This window comes from Melospiza georgiana, chromosome 5 (assembly GCF_028018845.1).
Source record: "Melospiza georgiana isolate bMelGeo1 chromosome 5, bMelGeo1.pri, whole genome shotgun sequence".
Taxonomy (NCBI): domain Eukaryota; kingdom Metazoa; phylum Chordata; class Aves; order Passeriformes; family Passerellidae; genus Melospiza; species Melospiza georgiana.
In genome coordinates, this window is record NC_080434.1 from 12,729,250 (window position 1) to 12,751,881 (window position 22,632).

General features: G+C 38.5%; 1 long non-coding RNA gene across 1 annotated transcript in view; it reads right to left on the bottom strand.

Annotated features, from left to right (window-relative positions):
• The window catches only part of LOC131084124 (uncharacterized), a 78,843-nt gene extending 56,740 nt beyond the window's left edge, over positions 1-22,103 (bottom strand). Inside the window, exons 1-2 of the long non-coding RNA XR_009114508.1 lie at positions 22,047-22,103; positions 14,689-14,758 (exon numbers count right to left, since the gene is read on the bottom strand). This is a non-coding gene — a long non-coding RNA (uncharacterized LOC131084124). The remainder of the gene's footprint in view (positions 1-14,688; positions 14,759-22,046) is intronic.
• Positions 22,104-22,632: the final 529 nt, after the last annotated feature.

The following is a 22,632-nucleotide window of genomic DNA, read 5'->3' on the forward strand; positions in this document are numbered from 1 at the left end:
GATAGATTTTTGATTTTGGAAGCCAGCAGTTGAAAAGTAAGCCACCAGGAATGTATATAAGAACAGGAAGATGCACTTATAGAGTAGGTTATAAATTCACTGTTAAAACACACCCAGTTCATCTAGCCTAATGAAATTGGGTCTTATTTGCACTTTGTTTTCACAGTTTCAGCTAGACACAGATCTGTCCTGGGGCACTCCTTGTTTAGCAATGTGGCTACCCAAAAAAAGAAGCCTTGCCTCCAACAAGCCCCACACAGCTTGGAGGCTTGACAAGCGATGGCAGTGCTACAAATACAAAGTAAACCTGCCTTATCAGCACGTTACAGCACTTTATCTCATGTCCCCAGGGTCCTTCACCAGCTTTGCCTCTGCCTCCTTAGGAGCAGGGACCCAGTGAGCTCTCTCACCCACAGCTGTGTCCCACAGGTCTGGATATGGCAGCAGAGCCATGGGTTGCAGCACAGTGACAGCCTCAGGGGAGAGAAGGAGTGGGGCATGCCCAGGCTGCAGCTGGGAGCTGCAGAAGATGGACCAGAGGCAGGTCCACAAGCTCCCAGCAGCACATGCCTGCAGCCCAGACAGGAGGCAGAGCTGTAGGCAAGAACAAGGGCCCCATGTCTTAGGGAGCAGAGTCTCATTTATGGAATATGCCCCCATCAAGTATGGGGCAGAAAATAGTTTTTTCACAAAATAGGTCAAGTCCTGTCCTGTGAAAAACAAGTATCTGCATCTCCACAAGATATTACACAAATGTGACAGCTTCTGCCTCAGATCTAATGGATGTAGAAACATGATTCTCTTGAAATTGCTACTGGGAGGTATGTAAAGGTACACATGTTTGCACATCAGCCACCTTAATGAAAAAATCCTGCAGATATACAAGCTGGAGGAAGAGGGGAGAAAATTTACAGTGGTGAAGTGCTGCAGCTGGGGTGCTTACCATAGTGCTCCTGTAAGCCTGGTGACCAAAAGTTGCTGAACACAGTGAGTCATATGAGGCTCTACCTGCCCTGCCCTGGCTGGCTGGCTTCACAATGTCAGTGTGAATCAGGGCTGGAGGGGCAGAGCAGCACTGCTGAGAAAAGGAGCACATTAAAAAACAAAGAGAGAAACAGGTAAAATGTGTTTACAGCCTGCTCTGTTGGTTTGCAGCTGGCATGCACTAACATCCATCACTTAAATGTTTGAGGCTCTATTACTCAAGCAGAGGAATGGCAGTAGCTGCAGGCACAGAAGCAAATTTTACTCCATTAACCCTCAAATACCACCTGGAGTAACTTCTCATCTTCTTGGGAGTTCCTTTATTTTATCCTGCTATAACAGAGGACAGAGATTTACTCATCTAATTCAGACACAGTGGGTAAGAGGAAAGAGGCAAAATATGTAGGTAATATCTAATGCAGGGAACCTGTTAATGCCTTCCAGCTCACAAGGAAGGAGCAGTGAGGCTGTGCATCCTTGAGAGGCTCCCACAAACACCCAGCAGCCTCTGAATTGTGGCTGGTCATGGCCCATTACCCAGTTCTGAGCTCAGCAGCCTGACCCTTCTTGGCTTCTGGCTCTGGAGATATGGAGCTTGTCTCAGCCCATGGTGCCCAGGTAATTGCTGGCATCCCCCTTCTCTGCCAGGGAAGGGCTCCAGCAGTGTGCCTGCTGGTGTGTCTCCCCGTGCTGCCCTCCAGCCACAGTGGGCACAGCTGCTGTCTCAGGTCACCTTCTGCAAGCAGATGCACAGACACCATCACCTGAGCCAGCTGAGGCCAGAGTGAAGGGCTGCTCTGTGGGATTCATATTCTCTGAACCTGAGAGAAGCAGAGAAAGGAATGATCAAAGCAATTCTTATCTCATTTGCTGCTCCTGTGTTGTGCCAAAATATAATGCAATATGGAGATTGTTTACCCACAGTGATTGTGTTTTGTTTCCTTGGCCCACCAGGGCCAAGTGGTGTCCGGACTGTTGGTCAAGAGACAGTCACGAGATTTTGTTCAATTGAGTGCTTGTGCAGTTTCAGTTTACATGTAGTGTAATATAGCATAGAATAATATAATATAATAAAGTAATTAATTAACCTTCTGATATCATGGAGTCAGATGCATCATTCTTCCCTGCATTGGGGGTCCAGAATTATCTGATACTGCTCCTCCACCACAGGCTCCTCATCCTGCTCTGCTTAAACCCTGTCAGTGCAGCTCAGGTGGCTCCAGAGAGGGTCAGTTTGCTCTACACTGTGAGTTATTCTATGGGGCCTCATCCCTTCTGTGCACAGCAGTGGAAAGCTGGTGCCACTCAGTGCCACAGGTGTTGAGGGAAGATGCAAATGCAAGCTGAGGAGCACTGGAAGGTGCTGGGACCTTCCAGACTCACCCAGATTAAAGATTCTTAAAGATTCTTTTTCCACTAATCCCTTCAATTGGGATTAGTGATTTTTGGAGATGATTTTCATCTTATCTGTCTTAACATCAGGCCTTGATTCCTCTGGTTGTTTTTGCTGCAGTGACTAATAGCACCTCCTGGCAACGAACAGGGATGTTTCCATAGATACACATGCACATTCTCCTCACCCATTCCCCTTTATGCAGGTCTGATGCCTGTTAGTGGGGGGAGATGCCCTGGGGAAAACCTACATGGAATCTTTGGGAACTATGTGGAATGTGCATTGCACTTATTATAATATGTAATATATTATATATATATATATATACACATATATATATACACACACACACACACATACACACACATATATATACATATACATATATATACGTATATACATATATACACACACACATATATATATACATATATAAATATACATATATATTTATACATATTGCATTTATTATGGTATTAAAATATAGTCTGTGATGAAATAATTGGGAAGGAAATTAATGTATCAGCTGTTAAGTATGGTTGAATGTCCCCAAAGAATCTCAGCTTCCATGATGAGTGAGTCCTTGAGAATTTTTTAATCTTTTTTTGCGTGTTAACATATATATGAATGTTTAGCTATGATAGAAACGTTACCAAAGAGGAGAATTTTAAAGTTTATTTAGAAGAATTGAGTTGTAAATTTTCTGTTGATCTCAGTGTGATTGCATGATTAGAAATTTATTACTTCCTAGGCCACTTATTACAGAAAATATAGAAATTTTACATCATAAATTCTTTCACTGAACCTTAGTTTACAATTTCTTTTAAAAAGTAACTTCTCACTTGCTTTAAGATAAATCTCATTTTCTTAAGTTACAAAATAAGAAAAAACCATAAAACCTCCTCTCCTGCTACTGAAATTTAAGTTTCTTTTGTTTTTATTTGAGCTTTTAAGAGAGGGCTGTTTTCTTGATTAAGAAGAGTAAAATAATCAATTTAATCAGGTTTTGATCAAACGCGCAACAATTAATAGGCCTAATACACATGGAGGGAAACATTTAGCCTGGATAAAGAAGGAAAATGCCTTTAGTTGTGAGTGAATGTGTGCTGGGAATTTTTTGACACCCTGAAACATTTAGTCATTATAGTCTCAGACCCTCATAGTCTCAGACCCTCTGTTCTCTACAATCCACATTCTTGTTGCATCCACTGGTCATCCTGCAACACACCCTATCTTTGGACTGAAAATATCAGCAGATCACTGTGAAAAGATAATGAGATTTAATGCACTAAACCCAACATATATTTTCTAGGTGTCCATTCAGTAACTGAAAGTGTTGAAGAAGTGGAAGAAGACAACTTTGGCTATTCCTACGGCCTTCTTGAAGCAAGAGAAAACAAATCCTATTTGCAGCAGATGTTCAATGCAGATTGAAACAATTTCAGACTGTCAGCTTTCTGAAGTTTCAGTTTTAACAATGTTTTACCAGATTGTTTTGTTTTGTTTCCTTAGGCCTAGCACAGATAAACAGATAAATTGGACGGACAGAAGAAATGGAGGACCTGCAGAGACCCTAGAATCCAGATAAGAGATAAGATTCCATAATTATTTTAGTGAAAACTTTTATTCCTAGTTTATGTAAGTTTTTTTGTTGGCTGCATCTGGAATAATTTTCTAGGAAAGAGATTCCTTTTCCCACTCAGTCCATTTTGTTTTAAGATTTTTTTTGTTTTGTGCTATTTTGGAAAAGTAATAAGATGCAAGTAGGCTACCCTTATCTGAAGTGGCTTTATAAGTAGGACAAAGTCTGAATCTCTTAGCAAAAACTTGGACAAAAGTAAAGGTCCTAATTTTTTTTATTTTTATTTTTAAGTTTTACAGCTATTTGTATTATGTAACAACAAAATACATGGCTAAATTTAAACACAACTTCAGATAAAAAAGGTAACATTGATTCTTTTGTACCTTGCCTGATTTTAAAATAACAATTGTGAGGTTCAATTCTTTCTTTTCTTGGCTTTTTTTTTTTTCCCTGCTGTTTTTCTGAACTCAGCTTTGCAATGCACTTGCAAATATTGGAATAGACTTTGGCATTACAACAACAGAAGTGTCTTATTGAAAGCAGACTGTTTTATGGTGTCAATTCCACTCTGCCCCTGCTCAATAAGAGCAAGTGCACAGATCAGATGATGGTTACATAGGTACACAAGGGTGAGGACAGCAAGCAGTTAATTGAATTTTTAACTCTAGAGGATGCTTGGGCTGTAGTTTCTGGAGGCAGTCAACCTCATCAGGTTAGGTACCTTGCCTGTGCTCCCTAGACAGTTCTGCTGCTCAGTCTGATGTCTCACTAGAGATGCCAACCTGTTCTGTAAGAGAGACACCCTCCTATTTTCAGTATGCTGATGTTGTTGCTCTAGGCTACGACAGAGTAGAGCTCTGGGCTGTAGCTTGTCCCATTTTTTTCCACTGCCTTGTGCTAGTGATCCAAAACATCTTTGCTGTCAAAAAGCCACAGTTTTTAGTGGGAAAGCATGAGACACAACCGGGTCGAGAGGAGGAGAGGTGATTTAAACAAAGGACTGTGACATATCTCCATCTGTGCAGTTCAGCTGTCACATGAGGCCTCCCGGATGGGAACTAAAACTGTGCTAATAGGCTGCAACATTCCTAAAGTGTATAAACACTTTAGAAATGTGCTTCTTTTGATGTATGACTTACAAAATATTGTAGCAGCCTTGAAAATGCCACAATATGACAAAGAGAACTTCTACGCAAAGTATTGAAGGGACATGGAGAGAAACTTAAAGGAAAAAAATGGAGGTGGCAGATTTGTCAGCCATTGAAGTAGCAGATGACTGGGAAGCATAGAAAATCAAAAAGGTTAATTAATTCTTGTAAGTAATGTCTAGAATTTCATTTGATTGCCTTATTTTTCTGTTTTGCAATCTTGTCCTCAGGAACCCTGTACTTTGCTGAAGGAAGGAGCATTTAAGCCTGTCAGGTTTCAGATGCAGCCAAATGAAAATGGATTTACTAGAGGTATGTACTACCTCAGGGCTTCAAAGTCAAGCAAAAGTGTTCTGTTTGGATATTTCTGGGCCCTGAGATGTGTTTTGGGAATTTGGGAACTGCTGCACATATCCTGCCTTGCCCAAAGGACAAGTTTTGTACCATTAGATGTTATTGTAAACTTTCTCTGATGGACATCAAACAGAACTGTTTTCTGTAGAAACGCAGTAAATGGAAATTGCCTTACAAGAAATGTTTTTAAAAACAAGTTAAACATTTCTCTGGCTAACCACAACCCGTATGGTTTGGTGTGGTAAGGGGTTTAGGTAGTGCAACCTTGTGCATTTCCACAGTGTATTGTCAGCAGAGTAAAATGAACTCTCTCGTGAGCTAGACATAAAACAGACTCCACTCTGTGAAGTGAGCTGAAATGTCATATTTAACCATGCAAGACCTTTACATGAGGACTGCCAAAACATGTGGGGGCGACTATAACGTGACACACTTTTTTTGAGGTACAATGATGAATTGAGATATTTCATAGAAACACAGAATCATTAAGGTTGGAAAAGACCTCCAAGGTCATTGAGTCTAGCTTTTGACTCAACACTATAATTTCAACCAAATCAGAGCACTAATCAGAGCCATGTCCAATTGTTTCCTGAATGTTTCCAGGGATGATGACTCCACCATTTCCCTGTAGAGCCCATTCCAATGCCTAACCACCCCTTTAGTGAAGAACTTCTTCCTGGTGTCCAAGCTAAACTTCCTTTGGTGCAGCTTGAGGCTGTGTCCTCTCATCCTATCCCTTGTTCCCTGAGAGAGGAAGCTGAGCCCCACCTGGCTATGACCTCATTTCAGGCAGTTGTGGGGATTGATAAGGTCCCCCCTAAGCCTCCTTTTCTCCAGGCTTCATCAGCTTCTCAAAAGATTTACTGTCTAGACGATTCACCAGCCCCTCTGCCTCTCCCTGGACATGCTCCAGCACCTCAATGTCCTTCCTGAAGTGGGGGGCCTAGGACTAGCCACAGTACTTGATGCATAGCAAAATATATTAAAGATTAAGAGAGAAAAAATATAATTGTTTCAGAAGATACATAAACATAGCTTTATTTGTTTAATTTTTCAAGAGACATTACATTTTTTGATGTTTGCTCAGCCATGGAAACAGTACTAAGAACATCTTGGGATATAGCATATACTGCTCATTCTTAGGAAGAGGAAGCTGCAGCTGATTTGGCAAGATTGGTGTCTGAATCTGAGATGTAAAGTTGCTGCTAATGTGGCACACAACCTATCTTGTGCATGCACCACCAGCAGTAGAGCTGCAGGCAGGATAGGCTTCAAAAGGCTATTCAAAGGGCTCATGTTTTTCAAGTAGAATTTTTGACAGCTATTAAGGCAGCTAAACTGCATTTTTAGAAGAGATTGCATTTCATTTAGCTTTTATTTATCTGTTTTCTTATGCAAGTAAACAAGTTTTGTGTTGCCAGGGTTGCTTAACCACTCCTCTGATGATAGAATGACTTATGAAAATCTATGATTCAGGCAAGATCTTGCAAAGGTTTGTGGCATATCATGCTTACTAAAAAGGAAAGACTGATATATTTTTCAGCACTGTTGACACTTGTACAAAAATAAGCTTTTGTGCCCTGCTACTGAAATGCCCTCTAATGGCCACATTAAAGTTGTTGCAATGGCATGACTATGCTCTAGAACTGTGAACAGGGAAATTGCTTATCTGAGACAATGGATTTTTGCTTCAGCCTATTCCAGGGGAAAAAAAAAAAAAGGAAAAAGTCCTTAAACTGATGAAGAAAGTGATATATGTAAGCAAACTACTAATTATTCATTCTAAAAATGCTCTCTCCATGGGCATAGGGAATAATAGCAAATTATCCTAATCAGAAATTGGATAGACTGCAATTTGTATAGCATAACACAGAATGCAGACTGAAAAAATTTGGGCAGCCTGGCAACACTTCTTTGCACTCCTTATGTTTCATAAATTATTGAATCATACAGCAGCAACTTACTGGGCTGAATTTGCCAGGATTTTATCTACTAAAATATCTTCCCCAATCTAGTTCAAGAGAATGAAGCAGCATTCTAATAATTGCATAAACTTTAAAACAGACTAGTCATTTAAAACCAATTAGTATTAGTGGGGTTGTCCTCCATATCAGGTCTTTTTTTAATTTTTAAAAAATCATAAGGAAGTAAAAGTTGGTAATAAGTTTTTTTCTGACAAAAGGAAAACTTAAAGGCTGCTGCTATATTTTCAACTACATTCTGTATATTCAGAGAAAAATAGAGAAAAAATACACTGAAAACAGACCAAAATTCTTTGTATAAGAATGAAAACAGTATAGAATAAAGTTAGACTATGCAACAAACCAGCAGGAAAATGACAACGTGTTTTTTTTCTGCAGAGCGCAGTGACAGCTACAAGAAGCCCTTCTTGCTGATCCTGATCTTTGCTTCTCTCTCTACAGCCATCCTTTCACTTTGAATTCTGAAAACCAGAAACCTTCTCCCACATTATGTGTGGCATAACGGTAAGCAAGGGAGAGCTGTCCTCTCAGCTTAGAAAGAGCCCTGAAGGAATGCAGCTCCCATCTGAAGCTCAGCGACACTCAAACTTCTCCAGCCCACAGCACCGAAGGAAATTGTCACTAGCTGCCAGAAAAAGATCAGGTTTGTTTCTCTGCACCATGACCTGGTTGCAATTGTGAAGTTTGACCAATATGAAAAAAATATGGAGTTTACTTCTTTCTCAATTGAGCAAAGTGTGCAAAAATCGACTTGATGTCAGGGTATGTCCAGAGATATCTATTATTTTATTTTCTATCCTTTAATGTCATATTTTTGATCAGGAATTTACACAGCTTCTAGGATTCTTTCCCCAACTTGCTTTTCTGTATTTTGTCTTTAACTGACATTACCTCACTAAAGCTTTAGAATCTCTATCAAAAGACACTTGCACAAATTGCTGCTGCCTGTGATGGCATGGAAGACTTGTGCTGCAGTGGGTTGCCTGCCTGGGTCATGCAGGATGATGTGCAATTACGTAAATGCTCTTTACCTTTCTCTCAAAAAGTAGGGCTTAATCAAAAGTAATAGTGGGTTGTGAGTGGTCAATAAGTTGTGCTTTGAGCTGGCCTGATTTTCTTCTGAGTCAAGCTATGTTCATGAAACACTGAGTTTTGCTTTATTTCGTCTGTGATTTAAAATCTTTGGAGGATTGAAAAGTTGTAGTTTAAAGGAAATTAGCAAAAATGGTTTCAATGAAATACCATGACCAATGAAGTACATGTTGAATAAGATGAATTAATTTTTTTTCCCCTGGCCTTTCATGATGTTGTGAAACTATGAGGCAAATAGCAAGCAGTCTAACATTGCTGTGTGCATCATGATAATTGTTGGAGCTGTTTCCCCATGTGGCAGCCTTCATACTTACTGACTAAAACCAGTTAACTCAAATCTAGCTTCCATTAAAAATTCACTCTACAGATCTTCTAGGCTGACACTTAGTGAGAAGAGCTTTAAAATAGTTTTTCTATTTAAAATTATTTGATACTTATGCCAAAATATTGACATGGTATCTAAGCTTTAGACAACTGTTTAAAAGTTACCTTATTAAAGGCTAAGCTGGCAACGTGCAAAAGATTTATTTTATTTTTCAATATGTTTTTACTCTTTGCATCTCACTTGATGGCTCTGCTCAGCAGGAATTTTGTTTCATGAGATGAGTGGAGATGATCCCAAGCTAACTTGGGGTTGGTTGTGGAGCCAAAATGTGCTTTGAGCAAATGCAGTGCAGTGACTCCAACTTGTGCCTCTGCCAAAGGAAGTGCACTTGAGTGACAGTGCACAGCCTCTGCACCCACCTGAGCTAAAAACCAGGGGCTGTGACACTCACATAGATTTTTCCACTCTCTTTGACCCTTGAATGGGGCAAATTTCCAGAGCAGCTTTCAAACTAAAGAATCTTACCAGACTGTGTAAAAGGATATTGTTTATTCTGGCTAAAAAGGAAATTTTAATGTGAGATTCTGGAGGACTAACACAAGCTGAACATTTTCATACAACTAGAAAATTATACAAGTGAAGTCCTTTCTTCCCTTCAGGATATCATAGATTACCACCATTTCTGTATCAGAAATGCAAGATAAGTCTCACCTTAAAAAAATATTGAGTCTTTCTGCAAGCTCCACTGGATGATATTGCAGGCAACATTTTAAATAATGGAAGCAAAGTGTTTGGTTGGAAAAAGTTGCTGTTTCATATTCTACTTTGTACTCAAGAGCAATGATACTTATCTGGAGTCAAGTAGATCTTTACCTCAGCATGACTAGTGTTACAACATTTTGAGTTTTCTCAAAAGCCTCACCTCCTGAAACTGTAATTGCACAAGAACCTCAGTTTTCTAGGTCAGTGTTGGAAAGAGAAAAGAGTAAAAAATAATGTGAACATATCCCTGGAGGCAATTTCCCATTACTTTCAAACTGGCACATTATCATTGCCTGTATAATTTTTTTAATAATTCACTTTGTTAATTTTTGTTAATCTTTAAACTGTTTGGAAGTCTCAGCAGCAGAAGAGTATTATATGTGTCATATCAAAGTGTGAATGGCTTTTAATGGTTACATCAATTTTCCAACCTCAGTGTATTCAGCTGAGGCCAACTACAGCTGGAACAGAATGTATCATCACTGAAATAGTTAGCAATGAAATAATCCAAATAGTTTATGATTTCAGCCAATCTGGAACTGAAATTCAGTCAGTTGTCAAAAAAGCTAGTTACCTATCAGCTCCTTCCAAAAGAAGATGTTTTCCATTTGGGAAAAAGTCTTCATAAAAGCTGATATGTCTGGGAGGAACACATGGGACCAGTTGATGGTCCCAGTCTATTCAAAGCTTTTAGCAACTGGGAACTTCTGCAAGCTTCTACTTGGGAGCAGTTGCAACCATAGTTTCCAGAACAGCATTGTGTTTGAGAAGCTTGTCTCGTGGCCATCCTATTAGTTGTAGGTCTTGAAAGTTTAAGAAAGTGTTAAAAATCTTTTAACACTTGTTTCCATGACACCATGTAGCAGCTGCATTTCAAGCAGATCAATGATGCAATCCCTTTTGTATTATCAGACAGAAGTGTATAAAACATGCCTTAATTAAGCCATGTGCCAAACTAATTTAAGCCTGCCTTTAAACAAGCTGCAGCTTGCAATGCACATGGTCACCACCACAATCACATGAAATTCCTGTAGCTTGGGTGTCAGAAACCAAACTGCAAGGGAGGAGTCTCTGCCCACTTGAGATCTGTACCCTAAACCCTCCCCAGATTTTAGCTAAGATACAGGGCACTGAAATTATTTGGTCCCATAGTGTCCGCTATGACGGGAGCAGTTTTCCTTGGACTGCAGAAAATTTTGCATCTTCTTTACACACCAGACCAAATTCCAGAGGATGAAGGTGGTCATGGAGTACAGATAATGTGTCATAAAATCATCTCTATTCTGCTCAGAGCACTTCTATCCTTTTGCTGATTTCTCAAGAGCTAATTAATAATACCAGTTTCTAAGCTAAATGGCTGCTCTTTCTTTATGTTTGTATCAAAAATTTTTGCTCATCTCAGCAGTTAAATATGCTACATTGTTTTGGACTCTGCAGGCAAATAATTTTGAGTGCAGTTCTGGTTTTCTTTAAGTAAACAAGAAAGAAGAAGTCTTTAGGGTTGGTATTGCTTTCATAATATGAAGATAATTTTACATATCTATGTGCAATAGCATCAATAAGCTCTGTATTTGTGGTTCTTTGCAAAAATACTGTGCTGAGCAGTCAAAATATGTTGTGCTTTATGTGGACTATTATTTCTCTCATAGTGATGGACTGAGATCCATCTAATCTAATTTTGCCATCATTTATAGTATAATTTCAGTGGAATTAAAATGACAACCTTCACTCTCCTTTTTCTTTCTGAAGATCTTTATTTCTTTGTAGTGTTTTTGTCTTCTTTTTTTTTCTGTTTGATGATTTGTATTTAATAGGGCATTTTTCTTTTGCATTTTCCATTCTGGTATAAATACTGTTGATTAATGCTGGAACACTGCCAGACAAGCTTGCAGTAGATGGGCTGTGCAATTCTTAAATGTTCTGCATAAATATTTCTGACGTGGAGCCCACTCCTCCTCAGCACTTCTTCCACTGCTGATCAAAGGAAGCATTGGCCATCTGTGATGAGAATGTCAGAAGTGTATTACTATGTTTTCTAAGAAATATAATTATCCTTTTGAAAAATAAGGTCTAATACAGCTTGGGAATTTTTTAAGAAGGAACTGCACAGCACAGTGTGATATTTTTGCAGTGTACAGAACTTATGGTCTTGATTCCCCATGACTGTTAAAAGGGTGATAATTGCTGAATGCCTTCTGTTACTTCCTCTCCTCTCATTAGCTTGGTTTGACTTAAAGGCAGTCCCAGTGACATCTTGGCTGAAAATCATGTAAAATATGGTAAGTGGGTGTTCTGAATTAAATGGTTTTGTTTTCCTAAAGATCATTAAAGTATCTGCTAGCACATTCTAGGCTTACCTAACTCCAGTGAAAGAACTGATATACTTTTGTGACATTTGGTTGAAAACACATTTACTCAGGTCAAAGATCAGGTGACAGATGAAGCTATGGAAAGTATTAAGTTAATAAATCCACCTGCCTTTTAATTCTTGTGTGACTGTTGTTTTATAAGCCAATCTTGGAAATGTTGTGCTTCAATTTGAGTAAAGTCAGTCTGTATCAGGAGCATCACCTGATGCATCTGTGTGAGTCCTTGTATGGACAGTATGACTCTGAATTAAAACATTTCCATGGATTTCCCATTCTCTTCAGCTCATTTCACAAAGCCATGAGATGTTTTCAGAAAAAAAAATTAACACAGTCTAAGTAAGAAACTAATATGTCTGGATAAATATTGTATATTTAGTTTTCCATTTTTGCCATCCGATGCCTGCAGAGTCTTAACCAATTTTCCTGAGTGGGAAGTAAAAAAAAAAACCAGTTAAAATATGAATGTCCAATAAGGATTTTTAGCAATACAGCCCTAGCCTGTGGTTTCCTTTGTGAAAACAGCATAGCTGATAAAAATCATGGCAATTTTGGTGAAAAACCCAAGGTAGACAATGTATTCTATTGCTGTTTTCTGTGAAAAACACTTCAGCAACCTTACCCCTTCCTCAAACTCTCTACTGCTGTTTTACTTTGCTCCACTTTGAGGGACAGGCTTAATTGACAATGATTTTCACTCGGGCACAGTGAGGCATGAAGGAATAACCTGGCAAGAATCGCACAGGTGAGGTCTCAGGTGCCTTTGAGGTGCTTTCTGACCTCTGCATGAGCAGTAGAAACCTCTGCAGCAGGTACAATAGGTCAGATGTTGAAGAGCAGCTGGCAATTGTTCAAACATAATCCATACCCAAGATAAAACAATGACAGTCCAAGATTGCAAAATTACTGAAGAAACAGCAGTGAATTAACAAAAATTGCTTTACAGCAGTGCATGTTTACCACCAGTGAGTCTTTGCAGGTGCAAAATCAAGAGACATTGGAACTTTGTATTTGAATCACATTTTGGGGCAGTGCCTTATGACAGTTCCTCACTAGAATGTGTTTGCAGTTGTTTAAAGTACTATTAAATTAAAGCATCGTTTACTAGACCTGCATTCTGATCCATTCCAAATTATCCTTTCTATGCCAGACATTTTGTAGGAGTAATATTCTAACATAGTTCTTACAGTTTTCCTATGTGTGCAAGAAAAATTATCAAAGAAAAAAGAAATGGACATTTAAGAGTGCAAACTGGAATGGCATGGATTATCTCTGATATGTGCTGAGCACCCCAAAACAACCTTGAAAGAAAAAGAACTGAAGCTGAAGTGGTTTCAGGTGGCTGCAATATCAACTCCTCTCAAGCATGATTTGAACTACACTCAAGGGAAAATTTTAATTATGCTCTTCAGGCATTTTGCCCCATGACATCAATTAATATTGACAGAAGATGCATGCATGCATGCCTATCATGGACCTCATCCTGTCACTTCATGCCACCACTAAGAACTGGTGTCTGCTGGAAACAGGGCCTTCTGACTCCTTCTGCTAGTGGAAAGGGTTTTATTGTTACTACATTGAAAGATTCCTTGTAATGTTGTTGTCTGTAATCACAAGGCAGCAAATGCCATTCAAATGACACAGAACAGCCAAGTCCTCAGACTTTATTTCTTTTTATATGGACAAGTGGACACAGTTAAGCTGTTAATACCAGTTAGCATAACACAAGGGCATTCCAGTGCAAGGAAAAAAAAACCGCAACGCAAATGTGATTTCATTTGAAACACAATAATAATCCATAAATATGTCTAATCCTTTCTGAAAAGTATGATTGCAATGCCCCAAGTAGGAATTTTCACAAGCTGCACTGGAAACAGATTTGGGTTTTGCAGCACTGAAAGTAGTTGGATGAAGTGACAATTGCAGGACACGACACTGAATCAACCTCATCTTTAGGTGAAGGCTAGAAACATACTTTTTGGGGGTGAAAATTGAGGAAATTTTCAAATTAAAGTGAATTTGGGAACTCTGCCCTGTGACACTGGACAACAACTGCCTTAGGAAGGTGAGAAGGCAATGGGGAAAGAACTTGCACTTTGACTCTTTTGGAAGAGGGAGGAATTATTGTCACCTAGATTTCTGTGTGGAGCCTTTAAAAATTGGTAGTAAAAATGTGTGAAAATCTGTATTAATAAAAGGCATAATATAAAATCATTACTCTGACCAGCATAAAGAGAAAAGCAATCCTTCTCATTCAGAAGCTGTTTTTGCCAGACAAGTAGCTCTGTGAGCATGATACTTAAATATTCTTGTAGCATGTATTCCATTTTCCTAAAGGGAGTGGCTATATGTAATTCAAGCTTTTGTATCCTTATCTTCCTAGGCTAAGTCAGATGTACCCTACTAGACTCTGTTTTTAGGTTGTTTAATATAATTGAAGGTTGGGTGACTATGTGTGTGACACATAATCAGTGCCTAATAAATAGGCAGCCTGTTTTTACTGGCCAGATTCCCAGGGTGCAGATCAGTGACATGCATTTCACTGCCTTTGAAGTCTATTTAGGATCAAATAAAATTCATCCTTGCATAAAGGTCCTGTGCAGATGCTTTTGTGACAGCGATGGCTCTTTAGATCCCAGAGCAGCAGCAAAAGGACAGGCAAACTAGCTCTGTGTTTAACATCCTTCACCCTCTGCTCACCTGCTGGTCCAGGCTGAGTGCTTGGCTCTAGTCAGCTGCTTGGAAAAGGAACTTCAGGGTGCTCATTCTTCTGCAAAATAAAAAAAAAAAATCTGAAAGTATACAGTGGATGGATTATGAGAAACAGGGATTGGGGATTCTCATTGAGTTTTCCTCACAAATTTTCAGAATCTGTACTTTGAGGTAAATCAGCCTTGAGTCACTGTGTGTGGCTGTCAACGTAAGAGGAGAAATACACGACAAAAAGGTACATGCATTTTAAAAGAATGCTTGAGATTTAGCTTTACTGTGCATACTGTCCTGGTACAGAAGCCTTCTCAGTTTTTATCAGCATTTATGGAATGTTCCTCTTCCAAAAACAAGGCTTTTAAAATGGCAAGTAAAGGGCCTTAGCCCTCAGGATTTCAAAGCTCCACTTTCTTTCTACATTTGTGAGTAACTGTGATGTGTGAATTCCATAGTATCAAGTATCCCTGCTGTTGCAGCAATGTGTCTTACACTGCTAACAATTTACACATGAGTATCTCCTTTGCATATTTGGAAAATAACTTTGAAATGCCTCCATAAAACATTAAGAAACCCTTGATTTCTCTTAAATAAAGCCACATGTAGTGGCATTTTTTATTTCTGCTAGAAGGCAATTTTTAAGCTCTTTAAAATCTTTGTCTGGGTAAAAATGTCACTAAAGTAGCCAAAGAGTGTATGTTAAAAGTTTAAGAAGGGAAATTTGTATTGCACATAGTCCATTAGAAAATCTTTCCACTTAGACTGATGAAAAAGATTTAGGATTTTTCCTGCTTGTATTAATTCAGAGAGTAATAGTGGACCAGAATGGATATTTATATAATGTGCAGATAAATATTGCAGCTTTCAAAAACAGATTTGCCAAAGTATTTGTCAAAGTATTTGAAAGCCTTGTTGAGTTCAGTTTTCCAGCATGCTCAGAAAGAGAAGTGAAAATCTGTAAAAGCAGGTATTATTCTCCTGTCTGCCTCAACCTAAATTTTTGGTGACTAACCTGGTCACCTTTTCCTTTTCCACTGCATGTTCCAGACTTCATATAAGCAGTTGATTCTGAATATTCAGCACTGCTTGCCTATAGGAAAGTCATTGGTGAAAAATATTACACCGGCTTGATGGTGAGCCCTCTGAACTGCTGAGGTCAGCATTGATATCCTTTGTAATATGACAAAATTGCTATTAAGAAGTTAGAAAAGTTGCAGTCGTGGCTAAGAAGACAAAAGAATGACCTGAGGAGCTGTAGGTTCTCAGTGTGATATCAAGGTCAAGCAAAACAATCAGAAATGCTGCTGTGGGATGTGAAGATTATTAGCTGAAGAACAAAAGTGCAATTAATGTCAGTCAATGTGATTGTTTCTTTTAATTGAAAACCACTCATGTCAAATAAACCAGTCTATCAAATAATCATGATTCCACAAGGAGACAGAAAAACTGCTTTAGTCTAATAGTCTTTGTGCTGTGTGTTGTAACTGCAAGAAAGTGAATCTCAGTTTGTGAGGTCATTTAAAAGTATGAACAGCTCAGCTTTACAGTGATCTATTATCCCATGTGGTGATTAGCTTGCAGGTAGCTCCAGCATTAGTGCTGCAGCCAACAAACGTCAATGTCACTTTCTGAATAATTTGTTTTTCAAATATAAAGGTCTCTCTTTGTCATCTCTTGGCAGCTAACTTGCAAGTATACAGAGATCTACTGAACTCATGTGGTCTCTTGTCTTTGCACCCTCTGCAAAATCTGTGCTTCCACTACCAATATAATCACCCCATTATTCCATTGCTCCAGAGCACCAGTGGCAATTTCCCTCCCACCTGTGAGGCCAAACAGAACTGTTGTTCTGTTAACACTGAAATGGTAATTTCAGGTAAACAATTGAGAGAACTCTGTAATGTTCCAGCAAGTCAGGATGCATCTACACCGGTGTACAAAAAGAAGAGAGAAGGGAATCTCCTAATCTCCCCTAATTATTTTTTTTCCACTTTGTGGAATGATTTTGAATAGAAACTGAAAGGATGCACTCTGACACCAACATGCATTAAGTTCAGGGTTATAGATGCAGAGTTGATGTCAGATTGCCAGCACCAGCTACTTTGTGCTGCAGACTTACCACACTGATGCAGTCATGCCTCCCAGATTTCCTCAAAATCATGTGTCACATTATCAAAAATGAGTTCATACCTAAATTTTCATGGCTGCATTTTTATATCTTATCTCACATTGCACTGTAAGATTTATGTGGTTGCTTCAATGGAACAAAATTAATTTAGCTGATAAGGGAAATGGGTATGAAGGTATTACATTATCTGAAAAGGACAGTTAGATTAATAGATTGGTTAATAAGAGACCATATTGAAGATAACAAATTAACCAGTAATAGTCAAGAAAGCTGAGTGACCTTGTTGGCAGCTAAGGGCCCATCTCAGAAAATGAGACCTATGAAAAATTCATGAGTATTTATATCTGTTTGTTCAAGTAGGTGGTCTTTGAATGGACAAGAGAAAAAAAACCAGTTACATAAAATTCCTGTAGTAGTGGTGAGTACATATCCCTATGTAACTATGTGTAAGTAACTCTGGATGTCAATCTGAGAGTATTTATTAGAAATGAAACTCTGCATAACAGAATATGTCCATTCAAAAATAATTTTACAACTGGTTTACATTTTGAGCAAGGGTCTCATCTTGAATCTCTCAGAAAGTTGAAGTCCTTTGGGGACGTCTGGAGTTACATATATTTTTCTCAGATCAATTATGATTTTTAATTTGAGGGGTACTAGTAGATTTTTTAAAAAACATTTAGCAATTTTTCTTCTTTCTCTGCCCATTTTTGTGCATATGCCAAGAAAAGTAGTGTATGAATTTAAGATTTTGAAGAAGTTGGCACAGAGTCTTCAGTGGTGGACTATCTTAGCTCATTTTATTAAAGCAATATTTGCGTCAGCTGTAGGCCTGCCCAGTCATCTTAGCAATGAAATCCCTAAGGACTTTCTGCCTTGTCATGATGCCAGGGATTTTCCTGACCATTGAGAGCCCACATTTTCCTGAACTTCTGACTATCAGCTCTCACATCATCTTATGCAGTTTCAGCAGAGACTTACTCTGTAGCTCTCTGGAATCCTGTTCAAATAATATATTTTTTCAGTCTATTTCTAACATAAATGGCTTTTTTGTCTTCTAGACTTCAAGTCTAGAAGAATTATATTAGATTTAAAAAAAAATGGTGTTTACAATATAGGTTTGCATAGTAGAAAAAAAATCCTGCAAGAAGTTAAAAAAAATTCAACATTCTTGGCAGAGATTTCTTCCAGCTGCCCTAGCGTCCCAGCTAGGATTTGTGAGGTTGCCTAATGGCTTCTGTGACTTTATTCCAAATATTGCTCCTGACCAGAGTTCTGACATATCAGGGTAGGAGCAGGGAACTGTAATTGTTTGCACCTTTGTATTGTTTTATCCCCTTACTTCCAATGGATAAAAATGGAATAGTTTTTCAGTTTCAGTTTCTTTCCTTCTTACTGCCCTGTACAGTGGATGGTGGAAAAAGTTTTCAGAGGAGTGTTTCTATTGTAAAGTCCCTTTGAATATTTTATTTAAACATTCTATGATATTTGCATAAAATTTATGAGTCACAGAAAAGAACAGTTTTGGGTTTCAAACACACTCTGTTAGAAACAAGTAACTGGGTTTGCCAGGTCAGTTTTTTGTTTACATGATCTGGCTGATTGCATAAGTGCTTTTCTGTGGTAGTAGATGGGTTTCCATGGATCATAAGTACATCTCCCTTTAAATGTATTCAAGCTGCTAAGTAGACAGTCATCAACACTAAAACCCTTTCTTCACAGAAATTTTATTTCCATATATATTTGATTATTTTTTTTACTCAAAAAGAGTCAAAACCCACCATGTTTTAGTCAAATGAAACTTAGATGAGCTTTCACCCTATCTAGAAATATTTGATTTTATTTGCCTACAATACTTTTTTTGAAACATCCAATGAACACAAAAATTCTATTGTTTACATGAGTCTTGTGTACAGTATGCTAGACAGGTAAATTGACTTTATTTGAAATGCTTTCATCTTGAAGATTTTCCAGGACTAGAAGTTGTGTTTTGAGTAGACAGCTATTGCGTCATGGAATTTATTCTCGATGGCAATCTGGAATCAAAATTCTGTATGTGGGTGTGTGGCTTTTGTTCATAGGCTTTTGTTTAGTTCAGATATAGCACAATAAAATAACACTAAAATGATAAAAAGCTTTCTGTCAGTTCTACAAAGCATTTTATTTTTTTCTAAAGATCATGCAACATTGCCATTATCAGCTTTGAAAATCTGAAGGGTATACAGGTCTTCAAAGGATTTCTGGTCCACACAATTATCTCTGTAACACACATGACTGCAGAAAGCCATGGTGGTGCTGCATCATGCAGGCATCTTCTTGCAAATTTTTGTCTTTACATTTGTACCTTTGTTTTTTGTTTCTCCTGTCCACCTTCCCCAATCAGCATATAAAAACTGAAACAATTTAGTAAAAGCTAAATGATCAGAAGAAAAGTGAGCTTAAGGCTCCATTAACCAAGGTAGTACAAGTACAAAGGCATAATAAACAGGCTAGCTAATTAAAGGATCTTTTCAGAAAAGAACTAAAGAAAGATTTCTTGCATGAAGTCATAAATTTAATTCTCCTCTTTCCAGAAGGTTGAATTTTGTGTTCAAGAATTTCACATTAGAAATCTGTGTGTGTTACTCTCAGCACATTTTCTCTTTAATTGTGTCCTATAGCATATTTTGCGTCCTTTGGGGTACAACCTCATTTTCAGTAAAGTTAAAAAAAACCCTAAAATTTAAGCTTAGGGCCTTCTTCAGAGTTACTTCTGGTCTCCTGGTTGTTACATGTAGAATTGGGTTAACCTTATCCCTAGCCTCTGGAGATTACATTATCAAGGGCTACTGCCTATGGGGAAAATGATTCCTTTTTATTGTCCAGATGTCAACTGGAGCAGACAGGTATTGTAAAACAGTAACTATTGTTTCTTTCTCTTGGTGCTACTCTTTACCTGACACCATGTATTGTGTAACTAGCTATACATTTACATAAAGTGATCATACCTTCATAAAAAATACCCTCCCAAAGCATGAGATGCTCTAGACAAATAAAATACAAATAACCAGAATGGCTTCTGACATCCACCCAAAACCATTACCATAGCAGCAAGGGCATACAATAAAATTGTAATAGTCACAGTTAGTAAGTAAGTATTATAAGTGAAGGGGAACACATGCAATATGGAAGAGGTCTGCTAGTGGTTTGTGTACTATGAGTGATCAACCCTAGAGATTTAGGTCAGCTAAAACATTTCCCTCAGGGATCTGAATTCCACAGCTGCCTAAGACAGATATGTTAGGTACTCTGAGGAGTAGCTGATCCTTTATTTCCACCAGAAGTGGAAAAGGGAAGTCCCAACAGAGGCTTATAAAAAAATTAGTTTGTATTACCAGAGGTTAAAAAATTGTTCAGTGTCTAGGAACTAACAGAAAATCTCATTTTCAATGGACCCTTGGAAAAGTTCTCAATAGCAAGTTAATAGAACATATTAGAACACTAAAGAAACAATTTAGTAGTTGTGTATTCTAACTAACCCTTTGACTACTGCTGAATGAAGTATGTAATTGTAGCAGATGTTATCTTTCATCCTGTCAAGTGAAACTTTCCTGATATGTTGCAAATATGAAACACCGATTCATATTACCTTAATATGGCAGTGACTTGGGATAAGATGGGGAGAGCAACCAACTTTCAATGAATTTCTTTTTCCTTGTGTTGAATCTGACAATTTAAAAGGCTCTCTGGAATACAGAAATGCCTCTGCTGGACCTTGAAGTGGTCAGACCATTAATTCTGCATCTCACTTTGAGCTTTGACAGATTTCACACAACTGATAGAATGATCTATCTCTCTGTAGTGACAAGTAGCTCTGTCCAGAATCAGCAAAGCTAAAACATTACTTTTTTTTCATGTGGCATTAAATTCCCTGGCAGAAACTTAAGGAGATAAGTGTTGGGGGTTTTGCTCCCAATAAATAATGGTATCAGCTGCTGGGCCATTGAATTTCCCTGCTAAAAGCCAATTCTATATTTATTCTTCAGTTTTGTGGAGTTAGAAGCAGAACTTGGTGCAGAGACAGCACAATTTCAGATTGGCACATTGCCTGCTTTACTGAGGGAGTCAGTGATCTGCCAATGCAGCAGATTTCTGGGGTCTAGTGAGTGGTTAAGGCTTTGGGTTGCCCCTCATCCCATTCCTTAGCATGCCACCCTCAGTCAGGAGCAGAGGAGGCAGTGCCTTGTGTTATGTAGCAGGGTAGAGCTCTCCTCTGTCACTGACAAATCCTGGTGACCAGCACAATGGCTTGTCTTCAGCCCTCCAAGGGACTCTCTTTAAACCTGTTTGAGGCAAATGGAAGATTGTATTTAACTTTTAAATTGTGCTTATTGAGAGGCTCTTATCACTTCTGCTAGTTTTACTTCCTACTCCTATTGTCAACACAATGAAAACCTCAGTAAAGCCAACTACATTTAAAAGTATGCATTTCTTTTGTCACACAAGATAATAATGTTTACAACTGCAGATCCCCCCCAGTAAATATAGCTCAGCAAACTCAGTCCTGGCTATTAGATCCTCTTGGCTTCTTTCCTTGTTGCACATTATCACTTGTCACAAAAATGCTGCAAGTGAAATGATGCCCTTTTGTTAGGGCCACAATGCAATTACCTTAGTGTATTTGGCACTGACATGCTTAAGTAGATTAAACACCTCCACTGATATAGGGTAGGGAATGGTACAGCAGCTCATTCAGGCTTAATTGTGTTGGTTTTGCCAAGGCTGTAGAGTACAGAACTTTTCACCAACATGAGCTGACATAATTCACAATGCACAGCAGGACCAGTTTTAGAGCACTGGCAGAGATGGTTACCTTGAGAGCAGAGCTGTGTTGTAGAGTCTGCTATTGCATCTGTTAGATCATATTTATGTGGAAATGAATTTTGAAAGCATATACATCTCTGTCCTTATGACATCTGCTGAGCCTCTTTGCCCTTTATCTTCGCCAAATCTTTTGGTTCATGTATCTCCCTTCAAAGGGTCAGTGGGACATCTCAGCTGCATAAAGTGTCAAGAACCTCATCACACTCTAACAACCATTGCATGTAATGCACAGTGCAGAGCTTAGGTACAAATTAGAAAACTTCTTTTTAAAATTCAAATGCTGTTATACAAAAGAATTCATCAAAGTTAATGTCAAGAGCAAGATTTTGCTATTTTCCCCACAACGAGCTGAGCAGTTCACCTTTTCCATTCTCAGGAAGAGGACAGCTTGTTCCTGCTCCTCACAGCCCCAGGCCACAGTCTGGCTCCAGAAGGTTTGTCTGGGGATTCAGAGAAGGAGAAAAAGATGTTAGGCAGGTTTCTTCCTCCAGCTGCTGTCTGCAATCAACACCAGGCTTCTGCCAATGTTCCTGTTATCCCATTCCGTTCCCAGTGTTCCTTTTATCTCACAAGAGATGCTAGTTGGCTTAGGATGGGGAAATAGAGGTCAAGCACAGTCAGACTGATTTTGTGGGGATGTTTGGGTTTTATCTTATTTTATCTTTAGTTTATTCAACACTATCTTTATAATACTGCCAGCAATTATTCTGCCTTTGTATATTTTTGACTGCTCTGTCCAGTCTGAATTGGAGTGGTGAAACTTTAACTTTAACTTTGGGAGCTTTAACTTTGGAAGAAACAGAATTCTTTAGGAGACTGCCCTCTCCACTGGGGGAAAAATATTGCTTGCAAGATGGATGGAATATTAGTGTGACCATGAAAAAATTTGAAGGAATAGCATAGCATCTGTTTATAATTTAACATGTGTCAATGGCTGCAGGAGGCCA